The sequence below is a fragment of the Lineus longissimus genome, chromosome 8, assembly GCF_910592395.1.
Source record: "Lineus longissimus chromosome 8, tnLinLong1.2, whole genome shotgun sequence".
Lineage (NCBI taxonomy): Eukaryota > Metazoa > Nemertea > Pilidiophora > Heteronemertea > Lineidae > Lineus > Lineus longissimus.
Genome location: NC_088315.1, coordinates 8,715,951 through 8,737,631, shown reverse-complemented (window position 1 = coordinate 8,737,631; position 21,681 = coordinate 8,715,951). Strand labels below are relative to the sequence as shown.

General features: G+C 40.0%; 1 protein-coding gene across 1 annotated transcript in view; it reads right to left on the bottom strand.

Annotated features, from left to right (window-relative positions):
* The window catches only part of LOC135492367 (uncharacterized), a 45,084-nt gene extending 23,704 nt beyond the window's left edge, over positions 1-21,380 (bottom strand). Inside the window, exon 1 of the mRNA XM_064778803.1 lies at positions 21,002-21,380. The gene's annotated coding sequence lies outside the window, so the exon portion shown is untranslated. The remainder of the gene's footprint in view (positions 1-21,001) is intronic.
* Between the last annotated feature and the right edge of the window lie 301 nt (positions 21,381-21,681).

The following is a 21,681-nucleotide window of genomic DNA, read 5'->3' as shown; positions in this document are numbered from 1 at the left end:
GAGTATGTACATGTTTAAGGTATAGTTAAGATTGTTGTGAGGTGAGCGAGTTTTCTTTCCTACGGTATTTTTGGGGCTTCAAGAATACCTCCCTGAGAACAAGGAACTATAGGTCCGTGCTGAGCTGAAAAGCATCCACCAGAAAGGGTTAGACCTGGCGGTGATGCATGGCAAGGGGCGGTACCCATTCTGTCCCCTAAAACAATAAAATACAGATAAATACAGCTTGATTGACTCATTAGGCCTAATTAGGGTGATTAGCTCGGACCCGAGATTTTACATCTAATCTCCAATAGCGCAATATCGAATGAATTGTAGCTACTTCTGGTAATGAAATGATGAACATTGCTGTTACTGGAATCTCGTGGAATCCTGGCGAGATTTGAATAGAATTTATGGACAAGGTAAAGTAGATCTATCAAAATATGATAAATGGGTTTGAATCCTGCAGCAGCAGTTGATGTTATTTACCACTGAGGCAGAATGTAATCGCCTGAAGATCACGCTCCGATCAGTCAACCACGGAAGGCGGGCAGAGAAATGTGCAACATATTTACGGCGTCCACGGCGCCGTCGCGTGACACATTTTGAGTTCTTTTTGAGTCTGAGAATTGATTGATCACTTGCTAAGAAGCACTCCTATAATTACTAGATAACGCGTACAATAAATGTAAGTACATGTAAAGGCAAAAATCTGATAATTATGTACATGTAGTGCAGCTCTCTATATTGCTGGTATAATAGTACATTACTGATAAAATGCACTTTGGTAACCGATATCTTTGTCTCAGCCTCTCTTTTCAGTCTATCTTTGAGGAAATCTACTTTCTGTAAACATTGCTTAAGCTTTATCACATCCTAACCCGCTCAAGTTACCCCAATATATATATACAAATTTGATTAATAGTTATTGGCCTAAGATGCGTACTATAATGTAATAGTGGCGTAGTTTTTTAAAATATCTCTAAACCTTCGAAATTCAATTGCGACAGCCAATCCATTTAGAAGATACTCATAAAGTCAAAGTTAATCACTAAATTGGCATGTAGCCGCCAGTCCCCATTCAGTATGCATCATGAATGGCCGAATCATTATCGATAAATAATCACGTAAAATTTATCTGTTTTTTGAAACATTGCCTGGTAGTACTCGCGGCAGTCAATATAGCTGTTCTCTTGATATACATTAGTTTTCTTTTCAACGATTCATCGAGGCTAGATTGGAATCAGTAATCAAAAGTTTATCTGTTGCGACGAAAACAACGCTTCAATTAGGAAGATAGAGGGTCCACATCCACGTCGGGTACTTGTATCGTAAATGTGGCTTTAGTGTGCATAAAATAGAAGAGGGCTCCAAAAGGGTGGACTTTTTTGGGGCCCAATAATGATGGGCAGGTTTCGCAACGCATAAGAAAAGCTCCGAACAAATTAAAAATTAACTAAAAAATGATTCAAAAAATTTGAAAAAGAAACGAAACACTTGTCGTTCCGGTGTGAAAGTAAGTTCAGTCCCTATGGAGGCGAGGTCCTTTCATTTTGTTGATCGACGGATTGGGGAACATGGCTGCTGAGACCAACAGCCTTGGATTGCAAAATAAGTTTTCACTTTTCTGACTCATTCAGACCCCCATTCTGGCATTCAAGTCGCCTTCACGCCTTAAATACATCCTGCGGCAAATATGAAGTACCGAAACCAATTCAAAACTGACGCACTACAACATAAACTATCTCTCATACGCCACCAAACTTCCTACAAAAGTTTAAAACATTCGAAGGATAAATTCGTTTTGTGAATCCCTCTTCAGAGAAATTATTCAAAACGCCCATTTGCGTTCAGCAAACATGCAAGGCGTCTGATCCTTTTCATCCTACGCTAATTACCAACAAAAAGTCGAGCTATCGCGACCAATGTAAGAAGACGATGCAGCCGCCACTTTTCGCGCGTTAAATTCGCAAACACCTTTTATGTATTTTGCTTGCCTTTGATGCGACAAAATTGTATCGTGGGTTTTTGTGAAGTTGTGAGTTGTAGGCATGTATTCTAAATAGAAGACACAATTCATTGCGGGGCTCAAGAGAGCAAAAACCCTTTACTCGAGAAGTTATGATGAGCGGCACGCGGCACAGGCCTGACAGGAACACAGTCTTGGCATCGGATGCTGGAAGCCATGCAACATTCCTCATCCTATTCATAATGTACATTCATGTCGTTTCATAAGAGCAACAGAAACCAAGGTAGAAACTTTATTCTCCTACTGGTATTTATGATAGGCCTGGGGATAGGAAGGTCAGGGATATTGTTCACAAAAGCCTTTGGCAATGTAGACCAGTTCATTTCAATTGTATTAGTCCGCAGCGAAGTTACCTACGTTGCATTGTGTAGTTTGTACGCAAATAAATAACCAAATTCCAAAAAGAAAACATCAACGAGGAACTGTTTTCTTCGTGATGTTGGATGATGATGAACAATAGGGAAAGCAATGATAAGTAGTTGTCTGATTAAAAAGATCTAAGACAAAATTCGCAGATATACTTGAGGTGAGTTCATCACCTGAGTCAGGATGCTGAGTAACCCGGTACCGATATTTACTTTCGTTAGAAAACATTCTTTTGACGAAAGGAAATCACTGAAGCTTTTCGTTTTAGAGCAACGTTCCCTGCAAATATTTATTCCTTTCCTAAAGAAAATCATTGGCATTGTTTTCTTCATCAGAGTCTTAGCAGTATTTAAAAAAACTGCCCAATGTTGCTTTGCATTGTGCAACTATGGGGTCGATACTGTGGGACTATTGTTCATGTTTTTGTCAGTTGTAAGCTCTAACTTTACCTTTGTTTATTGTGGAAATCTGTTCGCAAAAACAAAAGTCAGGAAGATGTCAAGATATCTTATTTGTAGTATGAAGCATACGCCCGAAGCAGTTTGTTTGTTCGCAAAACAAATGGTTCTTACGGCATAGGTGTTTTGTTTAACCCTTTTTCCGAGTTGCCGGTGATTTTTGTGATCGACAGAAAGGAAAGTTACAAAGCGAACAATAACTTGTGGCATAGGCCTACTTATATTTCTCATGTTTGTTGATCATTTGTGTTTAGCGAAGACCGAAGACTCCATATTCTGTATTTCTGTAGGTTTTCAACTAGGTTGGAACTATTTTGAACAATTGTGACTTCAGATGATTCGTTTACCATTAAGCACACAGTTGTTTATTTGTCTACTTGTCAACTGGTTACCCCGCAATCACCATGGTATCCGATTTCTGAACACAATGGCCTATTGCGTCTTAAATCCTCGGTTGGTAACAGTCAAAATGGAAAATTATTGCTTTTCACGAAAAGCAATTGTCTGGATTTGAAGCCAATGCTTTTATCCTAACCGTGGTGATAATTTCAAATAAGAAAGAGTTTGTGCTTGTACATTCCTACCAGAAAGTAAATGTCAGCGTTTTTGAAAATATCACAGAGATAAAATAAAATATTTGAATGTGGTTTTCAGCAGAGTATGGTATATTTAGTTGGTCATATATCTGTTGCATTTAAATGCACCTAATTTGATTCCTTCATTATGTAACAGACATTTCAAAAGAAGGTCCAAAAATCATATTCCATGTGCCTTTTCAAAAATTAAAATAAGCCCATAAATTGTGCTTTATAACCATCATTTTTTGGCACAAACTATCATTGCAACATGATTTTGGTTATGCCATTGATGTTTTACAATTCTTTGTAATTAACAGGCCAATGGGGGGAATTATCAAGGAGTCATTTTCGAAAGATGAAGGCATTGGGTGACAATCTATATGTCAACCATATCGGAATACAATACTTCGGCCATTGAATAATATGCCCGATCATTGGTTCGTCATCAATCAAAGACACGAGATCAAGAGAAAAAGTAATATAAAGACAAACAGATATCCTGGCCGCAATTCCCAATAGAGCAACTCATTCAGGAGAAGACTGTCCAATACGAAACCGATCTGGCAAAGTGAGCGCCAATTGAAGTTCTCATTTACACAGGGTAGGAATTCCCACGGGCAGCCCTGAGTTGTGTCCGCTCGATCTCTTTTTCATTCCAACTCATCCCTGAAATGTGGCGAGTTGTGTACACACATATCGTGCTTGTCAATATTGGAAGTGTACTAATATTCGCTGTAGCGTTTGTGGACGCGTCCCTCAGCGAACGATTAGGTGTAGAACAGCCCCGGGCATTGTTCATCCAATGCGAATATAAAGAAATCCTTTGGTTCGAGCTTGACTTCTGATGCATTTGCTTATTTTGAGAGCAACAATATCCAAACGTGATATTTTTATTACTTAGTGTTAATTTTTATATCTCACAACAGCAATTCGTAGTTACAGCACAAAAAAATATAAATCCATTTTTGGAATTGTAAGTTAGGGGCTTAACCCAGAATCACCAAACTACATGTAACACCTTTATCTTCTGTATCATCTTCGATAAAGGAATAAAAGATCACCTAATTATCGGGTGTGGCGATTTCATACTTTTTCCGTCCGCTTACAAATATCTCTTGACTGGAATAGACATTGTCGTAGATGACCCTGGAATGAAGGAAACACGCATCCCGAACCTCTCTCTGCGCAAAAGCTATTTCTGATGGAAGTGCTTTTAGTAAAAAATAAATTAAGACCTACATTTATGCAGTGGTTGCATATGGGCGGTTATTTCCGCATAAATAGAGGTTGTCTCAAATAGACATTTTATGTCGTGTTATGACTCGAATAGACGTTTGGTGGCGCTTTTCAAATAGACATTCACTCAAATAGACGTTTGGTGGCGCTCGTATCTCAAATAAACATATTGTCGTGTTTTCTGATTTTTGTGTATAACTCAAATAGACGTTTGGTGGCGCTTTTCAAATAGACATACACTCAAATAGACGTTTGGTGGCGCTTTATTTGAGATACGAGCGCCACCAAACGTTTATTTGAGTGTATGTCTATTTGAGATACGACACAATATGTTTATTTCAGGTACGTCTCCGTTAAAACGAGCGCCACCAAACGTCTATTCGAGTCATAACACGACATAAAATGTCTATTTGAGACAACCTCTATTTATGCGGAAATAACCGCCCATAGTTGCAGTAAGATCGTACACTGCCTAAGACTCCTTGGCGGAGAGTAGCAAGGTTAGGTGCATTACAAAAACCAGTGTCTACAGATATGTCAAAGTTACAAATACAAGTCACAAAACAACAACACAGTTCGTCACACATTCGAAAGAAGGTACAATAAAAAAATAACAAATTCGATTTTCTTCTTCCTTATGTTGTGATATATACTCAGGAAACAATTTAGCTCGAAGGATGAATGGAGTGATTCACACTAACAAGACAGTATATCATGTACACAGTATGATACACCGCGTCAATAATGTCCACCTACGTTCCATCTTCTTACACTGGGTCCGCTTCATAAGTAATCTTAATCTGACTTGATTCAGAGAGAGCAAGCTAAACCCTTAATATAATGTACACCAGACTAACACCTGGTTAGGGTGGAGCGACAACAGGGCGGTGTAATTCGAAAGGAAGATGGAATATGACTTTGATACAATCAATGATTTACAGGAGAGCCTATCTGGGGAAGTGAAATCCTAATGACTAAAATAGTGATTGAAATAAATTGGCTTATCGGTGGAGATATGATAGAGTTTCCTTGGGGTGCATTTGAAACTGATTGTGCGACTTCTCTCTGTTAGATCACATTACTGTCGACGATATCATCATCGAAACCAGATTCTTAACTCGAATTTCTTGATGCATTACGTGTTAAATGGCGCCTGACTCTCCATTTCAGGCGTAATTACCGAGTAATAGTGCATTGCACTGGATTCGACAGAATATTGCACATACATCTGCTGGATGCACTGAGCCAAACACAATTTTACAGTGCTTTTGGGCACAAATTTTAAAATAATCAGTGTTTTTCTGGAGCAAAGTATATGAATCATCTCTCAACGCGACATTAGTTTTATTATCTTTTTTTTATTTGACAAGTACACGTAATAATTCTTGCCACTTCTAAAGATATGCCTAGCACTGTTAACATGAGAAACCGTGAAAGTCACAGGCTTATCTTACAATTTCTAGTTTTACAGAAAGTGAGCAAGGTCGCCGTGAACAATATATTGTAACCCCCTCAACGAATGCTGCAAGGCGCAGGCGATCTGATTATATATGATGCAGAGCAAGGACGAATATAACTGCCGCGTCGACAGGTAAAACCAATCAAAGATTAAATATAGATGTCTTAATCTCAACCGAGACGAAAGGGCGGTACCCACTATCGAGAATGAGACACTCGTAAACAGAGTGCACGCTTCATTTGAAAGATTTATCTAAAAAATATACAGTCATGTCAAACAGTTTATCAGCTGCAGTGCATATACGCATCTCCCTCTGCTGAGAAACCATGTATCTAAAGGTCGGCCCAATATTATTGGTAGAGACTCTTCCTTTAACACTTATCCGCGGTCAACTTAAATGTACAGTTTTGACAAACAAACAAGCCCATGAATGCATTACTCTTCACTATTCAGCCAACATTTATCGATATTGAACTTTCATTAGCTCGTTATCATCACGATATCTTTCATTTATTCGAAAGACTCTGTATCAGCAAGCGTTTTAAAATGTGTTACTTGGAAAACATACCTTGGTGAAACGACCTGTAAGTTAGCTCTAACGACCTCGCCATTTCTCTCTTCTCTCTGAGGCGGGTAATGGCAGGAACATCTGCCTTTGTTTCGTGTTCTACACTGTTTGGCTTTTAAGCTTTGTGATTTAGCCGGGAGATGGTATTTGTATGTCCTTATGAGTCAAGCGAGGCCAAATAGATATGAAAGATGGGCACCACAGAAAGGACTAACTAACTGCTTTGGTGCCCTAGCTTTGGTAGCGGCATCGAGATAATGTTAAGTGTGAAGAATGCTATCAAGCTTTAAAAGCTTTTTAAATGTCAGGTGGGCTATCGTCCATACCGCCAAACGGCTCAGAAGGACGGATATGATCGCGGTTTCCGAAGCAATAAACTGGGACTCGGCCTGTCACTCCCCTGGAAGGGGTGCTGGTCCAGAACTGGTCAGAGTGAAGTGTCACCAGAAAAATATCAGAACCCTTGTTCTGAGAGGAGAGGGCGCTAAACAACAGATGATGGTGTAGAACATTTTCACTGTTCTCTTATCATAATGTGCACAGAAAAAAATGCTTGATATACTGACCAAGCGAATATGTTCAAATAAAAATTGTCATGAATAATTAACTAATCCTAATATTCCGTAATCATGTATTCAGTTTCGATACCAATTTGTAGAGGATTCCGTCCTCCCGTTAATGACAGTCATTTGGTACCAAGTGGTTCAAGTTAGGTTTAATGGTTCGATTAAGAGCTTAAATCGGACCAATTAGCAATTCTTGCTCTTGATATCCGTAATTAAAATCCACTGCCTCTCGTTTGAAAATCAGTCTCAAACTATTGATGAGAGTGTTTGCTTTCTGTAAAGTGAAATAACGTAGGTCTGCGCGAGACTTAACATTCGAAACAACCTTGAGAATCGTCGAGTGACAGTCAATCAAACATGGCGCCATTTACATGACAAGATGGCCGATTTTGAACATTCAGAATTGATTGACGATTCGGTCTCAATCTGAAACACATTTACCTGTACAGTAATGTCATTGGTTGAAAGGGTCGGCGGGCCAGTGAGTAAACATGTTGTATATGAAGTTAGCGAATTGACTGGCTGGTTCCTGCTGATAAGAAGATCGGTTTCCGCGGTTGCATGAGGAGAGAGGTGAACTGATACCCAACCGTTGGCGTTGGGACATCATATCAAAATATTTTCAAAATATATTCAGAACATGAAATGTCAGTCGAGTCTAATTTTAGACATGTTTTGTATCAAACTGATGTCAATCGAGTTAAAAGTTCAATATGTTTCCCATGACGAAGCTCAATTTGTATCATCATGCATTTAACTTCCATCAAGTGCTCGAATGTATAATACAGAACTACGGAACGACATTGACATTCCACAGGTCTAAATATCTTCTTCGGCGTGGATTTTCCTGGTTTTTTACATGCAATGTTATAATTTTCCATGTTTTTAAATAACGGCTCATCCGTCACCAGCAATACAATGGCATATTCAACTGAATTAATTAGAAAATCATATTTTTGCTACAGAATATATACGTGTCTTTGAAATGATTAGAAATCTGAAACAGCAGGTGATCTGTGATGTCTATAGATGTCAAACCTTGTGGTCGCCAAACTAATTTTACTTGGTGCGCTGATCTAAACTAATGACTGAGATTTAAACCTAATCCAGATAGTACTAACATACATCATTGTATTATTCATGGTTGATTACTTTCCATCATTACTGCGCAAAACATATTTTATTTTAACACTTTGATCCAAAGAAAATCAACCCACACAAATTTTAATGGATTTTTTATCAAAGAAATATCCAACTTTGACAATTTCGGTATCATCAGCTGACTAAGTAAGGTTTTTCGTCTATTGTCGCTATCAGAGAAGATAATGAATTGATTGTGGTACTGATATAAAGTTCAAAATTTACAAAGCTATGACTTCACAGTAAGTTCTTGATTTTTTACGGCAAACGGGCATAAATGGATAATTTTCTATATGGGTGTCCGCACTCTCAGCACGTCGGCGTCCTTTGGAAAGCCATAACACGATATCGTATTACAACATGAATGCACTTATAACCTGGGCCATCTATCTAGGTGAGCCTCGCACTATTGACCAAATTGGTCCGTGACCAGCACCAGCTATCACCACCACATCCGAGTAGACGTCCCCTGACAAATTCAAATGTACCCTTCCAATAATGATCATTGATTCAATTACGTCTAGATTCTGAAATGTATGTGAAATGCGCATCATCCGGGTACTTTTCCGTATTGCAAATGGCTACCGGTTGTATATAGATCCAAGACCGCAGGAAGAAACTCCGTCACAAAGGACAATTCGCACCTATTGACGGTCGCTAATTGCACGTAACTAATGTCATTTCCTACATCTCCCACTCTCAGCCAACTCAGCGATAATGAAAGAAAAGCCAGCATAAACTCATTAAAAGCATGTCTCCATTAATTCCGTACGCTAATATGGTCTTTCGGCTGTGCGAAGCTGCAACAATCAGCCAAATCGCAATCCTCAGACCGCTGAAGATCTAATATATGCGTGTTTACGGTTTATGAATAAACATTTGTGGAAATGTTCCGCTGGGTAACGTTGAGAATTTCACTGATTTTAAAGTTCCTTAGTGCTAAATGCCGTGCACACTTTAAAATCTCTTCTGACAACTCTCCACGTGTTTCCACTGAGTGCGATTGCGAAACGCGTCACAGCTTCGCTAAACCCAGACCGAACAAACAAAAGCATTTCCTCTGCGATGTCGCATGCGATTCAAGAAAAATTTCGGCCAGGACGAGACTCTACGTTGACACGCGATAGGGTTTGGGACCGGACTCAATAACTGCTCATTTTACCAGTCTATGGTTGCATACTCACTCGCCAATTAATAGGCAAGATGAAACATTGAAATTAAAAACCGCGGCTGAAATCAGCATCGTTTCATCTTTCCGTTCTTTCTTTTTCTTTGAAGTCTCAGAGACTCAAAAGTCGAACTGCCTCCGACAATATCATTTGACACTTTATTGAAAGACTTTCGCTTAAGATGAACACTTTGAAACACTTTGGTCCATTTCACAAAAAGATGGGACTCGGATTTTTTTGGATTTCATAAACGCAGCACTTGAACAACATTTAAAACTTCAACTGAAACATCGAAGTCCAAAGTGTCTGCAAATACTCCTTTGCCAGAATGGAATAAAACATTACAGTCAGAACATAACTCAGCGTATTTTGTCGTTTTTTGTCGGAATGTGTTTAAAGCACCTGCATAAATGCAATCCAACATCCACATTTACAGATTAATACATTTCAACCATTCACTATATGTGACCTATCATATTCCCAGCCCTCCTCAGAGTCGGATAAAAAACATCATTGTTCAAACAGCACAATGTCAATATGACAAACAAATTTGTCAAGCTGTGTCTCGCATACTATAGTGAAGATGAGCCATATGTTAACAATTACTTCATTATTCTTGCATGACCGCACTCCGTGAATGAAACGGCGCAGCATCGTCACATTTGCAGCCTGTAGTTGCTAGGTGAGCTAGATTTACCTGCGACTATAAAAGGTATCGCGAATCCCTATTGATAATTAAGCCTTAATGAGACAGCGATTGATTCTAAGAATAATGAAATGGACACTTTATCGAACCTGTCACTTAATGTACTACCGAAGCTTCGATCTTTGAGGGAAATGGAGTCACGGGGTTGTCAATTCCATTCTCATGACAGAAAGGAAATGTCACCAAATGCCATTTGAGATAGTCTTTATCTTTCATATGTTAAAGGTCGTGTATTTTCGAGAAACAGAAAAAAGAATTAAAAGTAAAAATTGGTCCACGGCACAAAAGTCACGTTATCCCTAACGGTTACGTTAAGTAATCTCATTCAGTTAATCCTATTAAAATTTTCACGTGAAGACTTACGGTGCCGTCGTTAAAGCTGACGTGGTTTTAAACATCTTTGCCCTGTTAAAGACCGTGTGTGCCCTATAATATATTATATTCTAACTTTGGAAGTAAAGGTCGTGACTGTCTGAACGGTTGGTCCCTGTAACATTTTCCAGTAAGAATCCTAAGTGTATAATCGGTCAAGTGTGTAAAATAATGTGACATTTTCCAGTGATAATCTTGTGTGAACCAATTAGTTAAATACATCCTTCGGACTTTTCCTGGACGGATCGTTTGTGAATACAAGTACGTGTACCTGTAGTTGGTTGATAGTGACCTTTTAACCTTTCCAGTAAGAATTGTGTACGAATAGTTGGGCAAATTTGTTTTGTTCTTTAAGGAGATCGTAGGGGTTTTTCGTGCAAACGTATATGTACTAGGCAGCAGATTTGTTATAATCGCAGTGCAATTTTCATTGCTTTGGATATATCTTTTTAGATTCTCAGCGGAAGACTCCTTCAACTGCATAGCGCAATCACGAGCGGAAATACATCGATCGGTTTACTCAGAGTTATTCTTTCTATCATTATACACATTAGTGCAAGAATTAAGTGCATGATAATTATAGTTTTCCTCACACCTCCACCGCCGATGCTCTAATCGATTCCGCCATGTAGCAGTGTGGTTATCTGTGTGTAACACTAAGAATGGGTGATGGTTATCCATCGCTTGGTTCCCCTTACCTCGCATGGCAGTCAAAAGAACACTGGCCCAGCCCAACAGCATTCCGCGAAGATGACGTCACTGCAGCTGCTGCCCTTTATTTCCCCATCGCTGAATTACAGGCAATGTCGGACAAACATGCGGTTTCGTAATGGATTCAGGCTTTCTAACTAGGGCAGTTAGATTCAATCTGGCACATGTCCGAGTGTTGGAAATGATAATTGTTCTGAATATTTCTCTCTCTGAATCTATGGTATCATTCATGTTAAAAACAATGCAGGGTCCAAGATAATTGACTTTGAAATAAGCTCAAATGCATAGAAATAAGTGTCGATGTCCGACTGTCACGTGACTAAAACGTCATCAATATCTTATGCAAATGACCTTGTGAGCTATAAATAGTAACTTCGCGGAATGCTATACACGGTATGTTGTCTCTGAAATAAATCCTGCTCGTACGTAGGCCTAAATTCCCATTGTTCTTTCTACTGTCTTGTCAATGGGTAACAGTGCAAATCTTGATAGCATCTACCCCCTCGAAACAACATTCACGGGGGTCGATTCCGTATTTCTAAAAGATTTGCCATGAAAAGGTCTTGTTTCCGTGGAGATGCCGGCCAATCGTCATTAGAGTCTATACGCATTTTTTTATAGCTTGACCTTAACTTACGTCCGAAGTGTTGGGGCGGGAGAATAACAGAGAGAAAAACCTAAACAAAAGATTGCGGCCGTGGACTGCGAAGTGGCCAGAGCCATTAATAGTTATGCTGCTTATTGTGAGAGTTCGCGGTTTACGGCAAATGATATTTTGCACTGAAAGGTCGGGTGATATCAAAAAGTTGGTGTCAATTTATCAAGGACGTGACCCCCTGTGCATCAAGCATGGATTCATTTGTCCATGGAATTGATCGGGAATTGTCCATGGAATTGCGGTAAGCTACTGTTGAGAGCAGCTTAGCTTGTTCTTTAAGTCACAATAATTGCATAGAGTAGTCTTAGCTCCTCATAATACATCTATATAATCTTATAACAATTCATATTTGAGTCATAAGATAAAGAAAAAAATCGACTGGTCCATCTGTAAGCTGCCGATGTCATGGTGTTGGAGAGATGTATTTTGACACACAATAGTATTATACAAGTGATATATACGTGCATTGTATTAGTGTTGTATTGCTGACCTTGAAGGTGTGCCGGTGAAAGTGACACCCTGTAAAAGTGAGCAGCGCTGCATAAACCAGCGATTTAAATCGCAGTTATAACTGCTGCGACAAAAGGATCTCTCGTCTACTGGTAAACCGGTAATCACTGGGTTCGATTTTGGCTCGCAGGTTGGTGCCAAACGACTTTGTCATTTTATGCTTCGCTGCACTCAAACGAAACCAACAAAAGCTGTCGCTAAGCGATTTCGCATGCGCTGTGCGATTCAGGCAAAATCGCGTTAGGGGTAAGTTTCAATCGAACGCGGTTGGGAAAATGCACGCGTTGCCGATTTGTTATTTCATACCCAACTGCACGATTCGGTTCCGCGATCACGCATGCCCTTTGCGATTCAAGCAAAATCGGGAGCAGCTTTCCGCTGAAGGCGATTACGAAAATTCCTATGTTCTCATCGTATCAAACAATGTTGTTATGTCGACAGTCAATTTTCAGAATTGTCACTTTTTTCAAAGCGAATTGAAAGAAGTTGCACTTTATTTCCAACACGAATGCTTGTCAGTTGTTAACGATCGTTCTCTTTGAGAGAAGATGAGTTGCACTACAACCGCTTGGCATTTATGTTATATCTTTCTAATGCGGAGTCGTTTTCGGCCAGTTAGCTTGGCCATGCCCGCCCCCGGTTAGCACTACATCTTCCTTCAATTCAGATTCGAAAACATCAAAGCCGAGTGAAGTGAATGCTTGCATCTATTTTAGATTGCGACATGAAACGATGTTGAAATATCATCTATAGTCCAAAGAAGGTATAGTAAAGAACAAGACTGACATTCCGTGGACAATCTCGGGGCATTTGATGACATTTTTGTGATGAAATTATGAAAAGTTTGACCTTTTAATCATAGGCCTTAAGGGCATTGGTCATACATGTATACAGAGTTCTCGCAAGGAAGGTAAACGGTTTCGTGTCAGCCATCGCTTCCTTTTACCACTTCCGACGCGAGTTGTTGTTGAAGAGTTTTGAGGAGCAAGAAAACAACAGTTATTACTCTAAGAACACTTTTATAACTCACACAACGTAGTGAGTGTAATGGTTACGTGTGTATATAAAGTGTTAACAAAATTCATATATCCATCATGTCCATCGAATCTGAAAAAATTTGTGCAGACCCATGACAGTTCCGGTTCCGGTACAGTTTGTTGCATTCCATACGGGCCGCGCTTGCCGATCCTGCTTTCACGACGCACCGCAACCACAGTTACCATGATTCCCTTTGTTGACGCAATTATTTCATGACGTCATGAGCCATTGACCAATCACGCAAGTAGATTTATTCACACCGGCGCCACTGTCTTGAAGTGTATCTAAAAATCGTCTGCTAGAACATACAGGACAACAACGTCGGCGGAGACAGTTGTGACATTTCATTGCAGACGAAGTAAACGTCCTCTTCTTCTCGATTTACGTACTTTACTTCAAAAAGTCAGTTTTAACACTACTGCACAAATATAGATTGGTCATAATGTTCCATTTGGATAGAGATTTGACGGACTGATTTGGAAATTCATTGTTTCAGAAATGAGAAAAAGCTCCTGGGTGTCATGACATGCATGGTGTGTCTTGCCTCTGCATTTTTGTACTCAGGCATGTCAGAGGGTTTTCAATTTTCATATCATTGAAGAAATAATTCATTCCAATCTACAAGTATATCAATCACATCATTTATTTAAAAATCGTCTGCTAGGACATACAGGACAACGTAGGTGGAGACAGTTGTGACATTTCAATTTTCATTGCATAGAGATTTGACGGACTGATTTGGAAATTCATTCCAACCATGCAACTGTTTCAGAAATGAGAAAAAGCTCCTGGGTGTCATGACATGCATTCAATTATTATTTCACCACAAAGAGCTGCTTCTTTCAGCAGATATGAGACAGCTACCGGGGCGGGGACTATTTCTTTATGGGGCCTTATTGTTCAGCGTCTCCAAGGAATTCTATTTTTAGAGTCCAATGGGGGGGGGGGGGCTTCCCCCCAATGTACTGACTAAAACCTGTCACTTTCAGAGAACGGGGGAGGGGGTTTGGGGGACTCATCCCCCAATGTACTGGCTATATGTCAGAAGGACAGTTGTGTGAGTTCACTAGAGATTGCTCTTTACATATTAGAGCTAGTGTAAGAGCACTTTTTAATTGAGATTTTCGGGCCAACACAAATATGAGCCCCAACGAGGTTTTTCTGCTAAATAAAAAACCTTTTTTTCATTTTTCAGAATCTCAAAGACACTAAGGAGTTTATCATTTCACCAAAAAAACTTGAGGGGTGCATACATGTATATGTACTTGTGTCCATAAAGTGACGGATTAAGGTATAGTTATATAAAGACCCAACACCTACATTACTTCAGAGATTAAACTCGCGTAAGATAAGGCTTTGTAACTTGGAGACTCCAGTTAGGGATGTTAAACCGTCGTTGAAAAATCTGTCTCTGAGCATTTAAGACTGCTTCATCCCGTTTTTATGTGACTTCAGCATAACTTCGCTTGTCAAACGGCAATTTCCCGTGAACCGATTTGTAATACGGATGGAAGACACAAGGTGTTAACACTGAATGTCACATCAAATGCTCATTAACATTTCGCATCAGTTCATTTTATTTGAAGTTGAATCTTGAACGCAAGAACGTGTTGTCCCGGGAATATCTTATCGTCTCTGCTCAAAGGATCGCGATCAGTTTTGAAAATCGAAATTGGATGGCTGAATTAATCTACTGTCAAGTCCATTAAGATGTAAGAATTTTTTAATCAGTTGAGAGTAAGCTTTATGTTAATTTCTTGCAGCTAAATTGCACCTCGTTTGATTAGATGAAAGTCTTTTTAATGCATATCGCGCGTTAATCGCCAATTTCTCCGACTGTGCATGAAGGGTCAAGCCACTAAAAACAAAATCGAGTAAGCGAATAATGGTTGCAACGGCAAATAGTGACACTGAACCCGGACTTGATATGCTGTGTGATACATATTTCGACGATGTAGCATTGCCCAAATGGAAAAAGACAAATGGCTACCAAGAGACAATGCGGAAACTGTGCTAGCTTCGCGAGTAATATCGCACGCCATGTTGCTTTTAATGACGTCATTGAAAAGGCAGTGTGCCTCCTGGGGAGCAGTACTCAAACTATACGCGAGTATGTTTATACCCGAATGTAATCATCGTCGTCTACGGCGAGTAAAATTTACTTGTCTCTTGTTCTAATTGATTGCTAGGACAATATTGGTATTTGAAAGATGGTGTGAGATTGAGGCGTCGTTTGCCGCTGGGTGCGAGTTTGGAAGAAATGTATACTTAGTCAGTATCAATTGCGTATTCGTTGGTAACCTTCGCTGCATCCAGTTCAGTTAACGAAGCGTACTATCGGCACAGATTCGAGGCGAATGAAGCGCTTGCTCTGATTGAGGAAAGGAATTGAGTACACAAAAACATAGAAAAAGAAAAATCTTCAGGTCTTGTTATGATTTTTGGACATTATATACAGAATACGGTGTAAATTATATTTTAAAAGAACACGGTCTTTAAGTTCGCCATAAATTTCGTATCTGGCACCTGGCTGAATGAAGTGCCTTGGGGTAACTGGGAGTGCGACTCAAGGCAGTGAGAGAAAAGGGGCCGTTATCAGCCCCATAGATACAGTCACGAAGCAGCCTGAAGTATCGTTAAGTTCGCGATGAAAGCGATTCTATTTAAGTATTGTTCCTGGCCGTGTCTGACGCACGGCGAGTACTTGAGGTAAAGTGAAGTCAAAGAGACTTACGATTCTGCATTGTTTATGTCATGGATGTCCGTGTTTTAGGTCTTGATCATGAGTAGAAAGACAAGACCTGTTGTAACCTGCGTGGGACGAGTACAACTCGTAAGCTTATAGTGAGATTAAGATGAACTTTACGATTCCGACTCCGACTTGCCTTTGAAACACCATAGCGGTCATCTAGCGACATCGTCTTCTATTGAAAGACTCTGATATAGCTAAGAATACAGACGCTTTCACATTGATGAATTGCCTTCACTTGTAAAAGAATAGAGGAACATTTCAATTTGAAGTGCGCATAAAAGGAAATAATGAAGTTGTATTCCAAATCGGGAGCACTGGCTTACGACGTCATCATTTTCCACTTATGCACAGGTCCGGATTTCAATATTCTTGTTGATAAAAATTTGGTCCATCGATTTGAAAATGTGCTTCAATTTAGTGAGCCTGAGGTCAACGATGTCTCCAGATGACTGCAGTTCAGATGTGGGGAAATCATAAATCGATGTATTTGATGTAAAAAGTCTATCTATCGTCATCGTCATCTAATTCTAATATAGTGATAGTGCGCGCGAAGAGGATGTAGTGCGTTTAGGTATCATGTCTTGTAATCTTCTATGTTCAGTGGCAGTAGCTTATCTTAATGCTAAAATCGTTTACAGGACTGTTTAAGTGTTTTAATGGTTGAACGAGATTCTATCGTAACGCTTCAAAAATAAATCAAGGCCTTGAGGCGCTATTTTGAAAAATGTGTATTCATCGGAAGCCAGCAGCTGCGCCATGTATATTTTCCGCAGCATTCTTTCCGTCATCCTATATCTAACATTTGAAGTGAGATGTCAACTTCCAAAGATTTCCTTCCGAACTAATGTGTTGTTTGATCATCACGATTAAGCTCCTCCACCACATTAAAAAAAAACAAAAACGGCACAGCCTTCCGGCAGCGGGTAGCCTAACGCTCGATTTGATGACTCAGTGCCTTGCCGTTGTGGCGCCGCAGCGATAATAATAGTGTTAAAATATTCTCATTCTACCATCGAATGTTAAAGCGTACCAAAGCACAACACTTACTTATGAAAATCACGTTACATCCAAGTATCACAGCTGTGTCATCCTTTTTGTTAAAAAAATACATTATAGTTGTGACACTTTATGATTTTACATCAAAGCGCTGCGTATATGCAGTGATATTTGTGTTCGCGATGGTTGTGATGGAAGTAATGTCGTGCTAAATCGGTCTTACCCGACTTTGCTCAAGATATTCTTATTAAATAGCGAGGGAGAAGCATTTACATTTTTTTAAATTATCGAGCAAGTAGCATTTACTTCCTTTTATAACCACTAAAACACCTTTCCTTAACGATGTTAACCACTGAGAAAATTAGCATTTAAATCATCGATTAATCAGTACTATCCAACACCCTTCTTACCATTTCAACCGTGAAAAATTCTATGCTGCAACCGAAAACGTCTTGTTAATTAAGACGGCAACAGTTAACTCCAGATTCAGCCACAACTGTAAACGAACATTAGACGGTAACAGCTTCAGCCACTAAACCATTGTTCATTGATGTTAACCTCGAGAAAGCTACATTCAACTCCTGGTATACCGCGTCTTATTTTTAGAATTCGGATCGCTTAAAAGGATCTGCATAAAATTATACCCACAGCAATTAGCGTAATTGGTGATACCATTTCATAAACAATATTTCCTTGTTAGCGAATTAAAATGATAGGGCAATTTGCTAATGATTTCTATTGCGGCTTTTTCTTGTCCGTTATTCCATAAATCCATGTATTAAATAAGAATAAGAAATAACATACGGCCTGGTCGCCCAACAAAAAGGCATGAGTGTAACTGTCGAGCAGATGAGATATTTGTGAGTCAATGGATTTTGAGCTCTCTGATGAACGAATTAGTTAATCACCATTAGTCATCCCGCTCATAATCGGAGAGGTACATGATAGTAACCTTAGTGCGGATGCGGAAACAAATTTAAAGTTTGCAGACCATTACCTCCCGCGCCTCAAAATCGTTGAGCCTGCTGATAGGTTTGCCGACGATTACCGCAAAACACCGGCGCAAAACACACATACGTTTCTCCTTTAGGAAGGCATCTAGACGCGACGGCACCTTTCAAAGCAATCTCAATAAAAATTGTCTTTTCGTAGAAAGAAGGTTCAGTGACCCATATATAAACAATCGATCCCCATTTGGCCAGGACCCGCTGATCACCGGGCCTTGCCATCTGCCCGCGCGCGCGATTACGATTGGGACCGAAGGGGCGAATCGCGATCGGTCATCGATCGAACAATCCGGGAGACGAGCTATGAGCTAAAGTCACAATTGCCAAACGATATATAAGCTATTTGTCCCCTAATCATCCGAGCACCTGGCTTCATGGAATAAAGTAACTATTACTGAGCGCGATTTTCATTTTCTGTTCGACCCGACCTTTGCAACAAGGAATGCAATACGAAGATTTCTGTCGATGACAATCACTGGCGAATGGCAACCATTTTGGTGACGAAAATTCTTCCATTGTAATTACTCTCAGTCTCTGATTGTTTAACTGGTCCCAGCGCGTTGGTATTTGGTACTGGTAATTCAAAATACCCGCCAGCGTATCGATAGTGGCTGGGGAGTTTGGCGTTTGCTCAATCAGGCGACGCCAATTATCAATTTTCAACTTAAGTAACTGCTGGCCACGGAGTCGAGGGTTGTGCCGTGGCGGCGTCTGGAGCGAGAAAATGCTAGTGGAATCGGCCATTTCGCAACCCAAGTTTTACAAATGCCTGCGTCCGCATTAAAAAAGAGTCAACCTTCAGGGACAAGAAGGAGTTTCAAATTGGATGCAGGCATTACCGAAACACAATAAGATAATCATGTGAGGCAATTTGCTTTTTTTGCGAATTGCCCTTTCCGGCTGATCTGAGGGGATGATTGCATGTGCTGGTCTAACCGATGCAATCTCTGCTTGGAGTATGGCACAAATCGGTCCTTTCTTACGTCCGGTGAAACCAGGAAGTCGGTGGTCGCCATGTTATTATCTTATTACATGTATTGTGTATAGATTGTACTATATAATGCCTATGCATCATTTATAATTGGCCGTAGTTGTTAGATTTGGAGGAAGAGAAAATGACAATTATTCACTTTGATATAGAGAGAGGATGTTTTTTTATAAATCAAAGCACATAAAAGCATACTAGCATGGCTACTCTTTCCTAAGAGTCATCGATCCATTGTTTTATAGTCTGCTGAATAAAACATTGATGAAAAATAAAGGAAATAAATTGAAGGAAACTGTCTATTTGAGTACCTTTTTTTTACTGTATGCAGAGTAATCTAAGATTACGAATAACTGAGTAATCATCTTTGATTTTCCAAAAAAATTAACAGCTTTTCTGGTGACTGATATTACATCCGATCGATATGTACATCGTCCGAATAGATTCTGGAACTAGTGCTAGTGGAAATTGACGACATTTGATATTGCTGAAAAAAATTGACCAGAGCACGATGCGACGAAATACCGAGCGGAAAATATTTTTGTAAAAATATTTCCGATTCCTGTCTCGGTTTTGCCGCTTTCGTAGGCTAGCTGTCATTTGCCATTACCTATACAGCTGTGTGGTGGCCAGTGCGCTTTCGCCGCTGTTGTGGAAACTCGACCATTCTCAGTTAAGTCAATTGCTCAATTCTTTACGAATGGCAGAAAGGCAGCATTTTCATGGAGGGCGTAATGTGCCCAAAGAAATAAGCTAGTGACCGGTATATGGAGGCCGTAATGTGCCAAAAGAAATAAGCTTGTGACAAATGTGGAGGGCGTAATGTGCCCAAAGAAATAAGCTAGTGACAAGTGTTGAGGGCGTAATGTGCGAAAAGAAATAAGCTTGTGACAAGTGTGGAGGGCGTAATGTGCCCAAAGAAATAAGCTAATGACAAGTGTTGAGGGCGTAATGTGCGAAAAGAAATAAGCTTGTGACAAGTGTGGAGGGCGTAATGTGCCCAAAGAAATAAGCTAGTGACCGGTATATGGAGGCCGTAATGTGCCAAAAGAAATAAGCTTGTGACAAGTGTGGAGGGCGTAATGTGCCCAAAGAAATAAGCTATAGTGACCGGTATATGGAGGCCATAATGTGCCAAAAGAAATAAGCTTGTGACAAGTGTGGAGGGCGTGATGTGCCCAAAGAAATAAGCTAGTGACAAGTGTGGAGGGCGTAATGTGCCCAAAGAAATAAGCTTGTGGCAAGTGTGGAGGGCGTAATGTGCCCAAAGAAATAAGCTAGTGACCGGTATATGGAGGCCGTAATGTGCCAAAAAAAATAAGCTTGTGACAAGTGTGGAGTGCGTAATGTGCCCAAAGAAATAAGCTAGTGACAAGTGTGGAGGGCGTAATGTGCCAAAAGAAATAAGCTTGTGGCAAGTGAGAATAATAGCAATTGCTACAGTTAATAAACTCTTGTGCACTTTTGGCTTTTGATCAGCTCAGAGCGATAAAATAAATAATTTCGGTAGGGCTAGAAATGAGTTATAAGGGGAAACCTTGCCGAAACTCTCCGGTGACTAGGCGTTGATCACAGCTCAAGATGTTTGCTGCCTTTTTCTCGTTTTGCTCACTGCTGAACGCCAGTTTCGAGTATATTAAAAATATATTGCTCTGAGCTATATCACACGAATCACAACACAAAGATATAATTGAAATAGAAGTATGTAAGCTTACCTTGAGTCCTCTGATAGGAAATAAATGAAGAGTAAAAGTGTCCTTTCTTTTTCGTTTCTCCCGCTTCCTCCTCGCTTGCTCTTCCGACGAAGGTAACCAAACCACTGAAAATGACTTCAATTTTCCTCTCCTCTCTCTATTGTCAACTTGTTATGATTAAATATGATAAATCTTCTAATAAAATATTTTCGATTGGTCAACCTTGAGTGTTTGCTATTCCCTTTCTTCTGTTTGTTACGTTCGAGTTTTTAACAGTTGTCACCAGTGCACTTCATTATAAATTAACTAGAGAGCGTTACAAGTGGTTTCGCATTCCCGTCAAACGTGCTCAATCACTCTTGATAAAGTCCACAGAAATCCATCGTTAAGCAACCACGCAGCACGCTTTTAATAACCGCGAAACCCACACATGACATTCGGCGAACTTCGTCGATCGAACCGACCAATCAACGTGCTCGGTTTCGATGACGACCCACCTGGTTTTTGATCCGATTGCTTGCGGTACTTTGCGCACCTGAAGAAGAATGCCCCATGAGAGAATCATGGGAGAAATGCAATGGCGATGCTCGCGTATAACGTCATGGGATACCCGTGATTCCCAAGCAATGACATATTTTTAGCATGGGGAATCCTTTCCCTTTGATCATACATACAAGAGGTGTTACGTAGTGTCCTTTGAA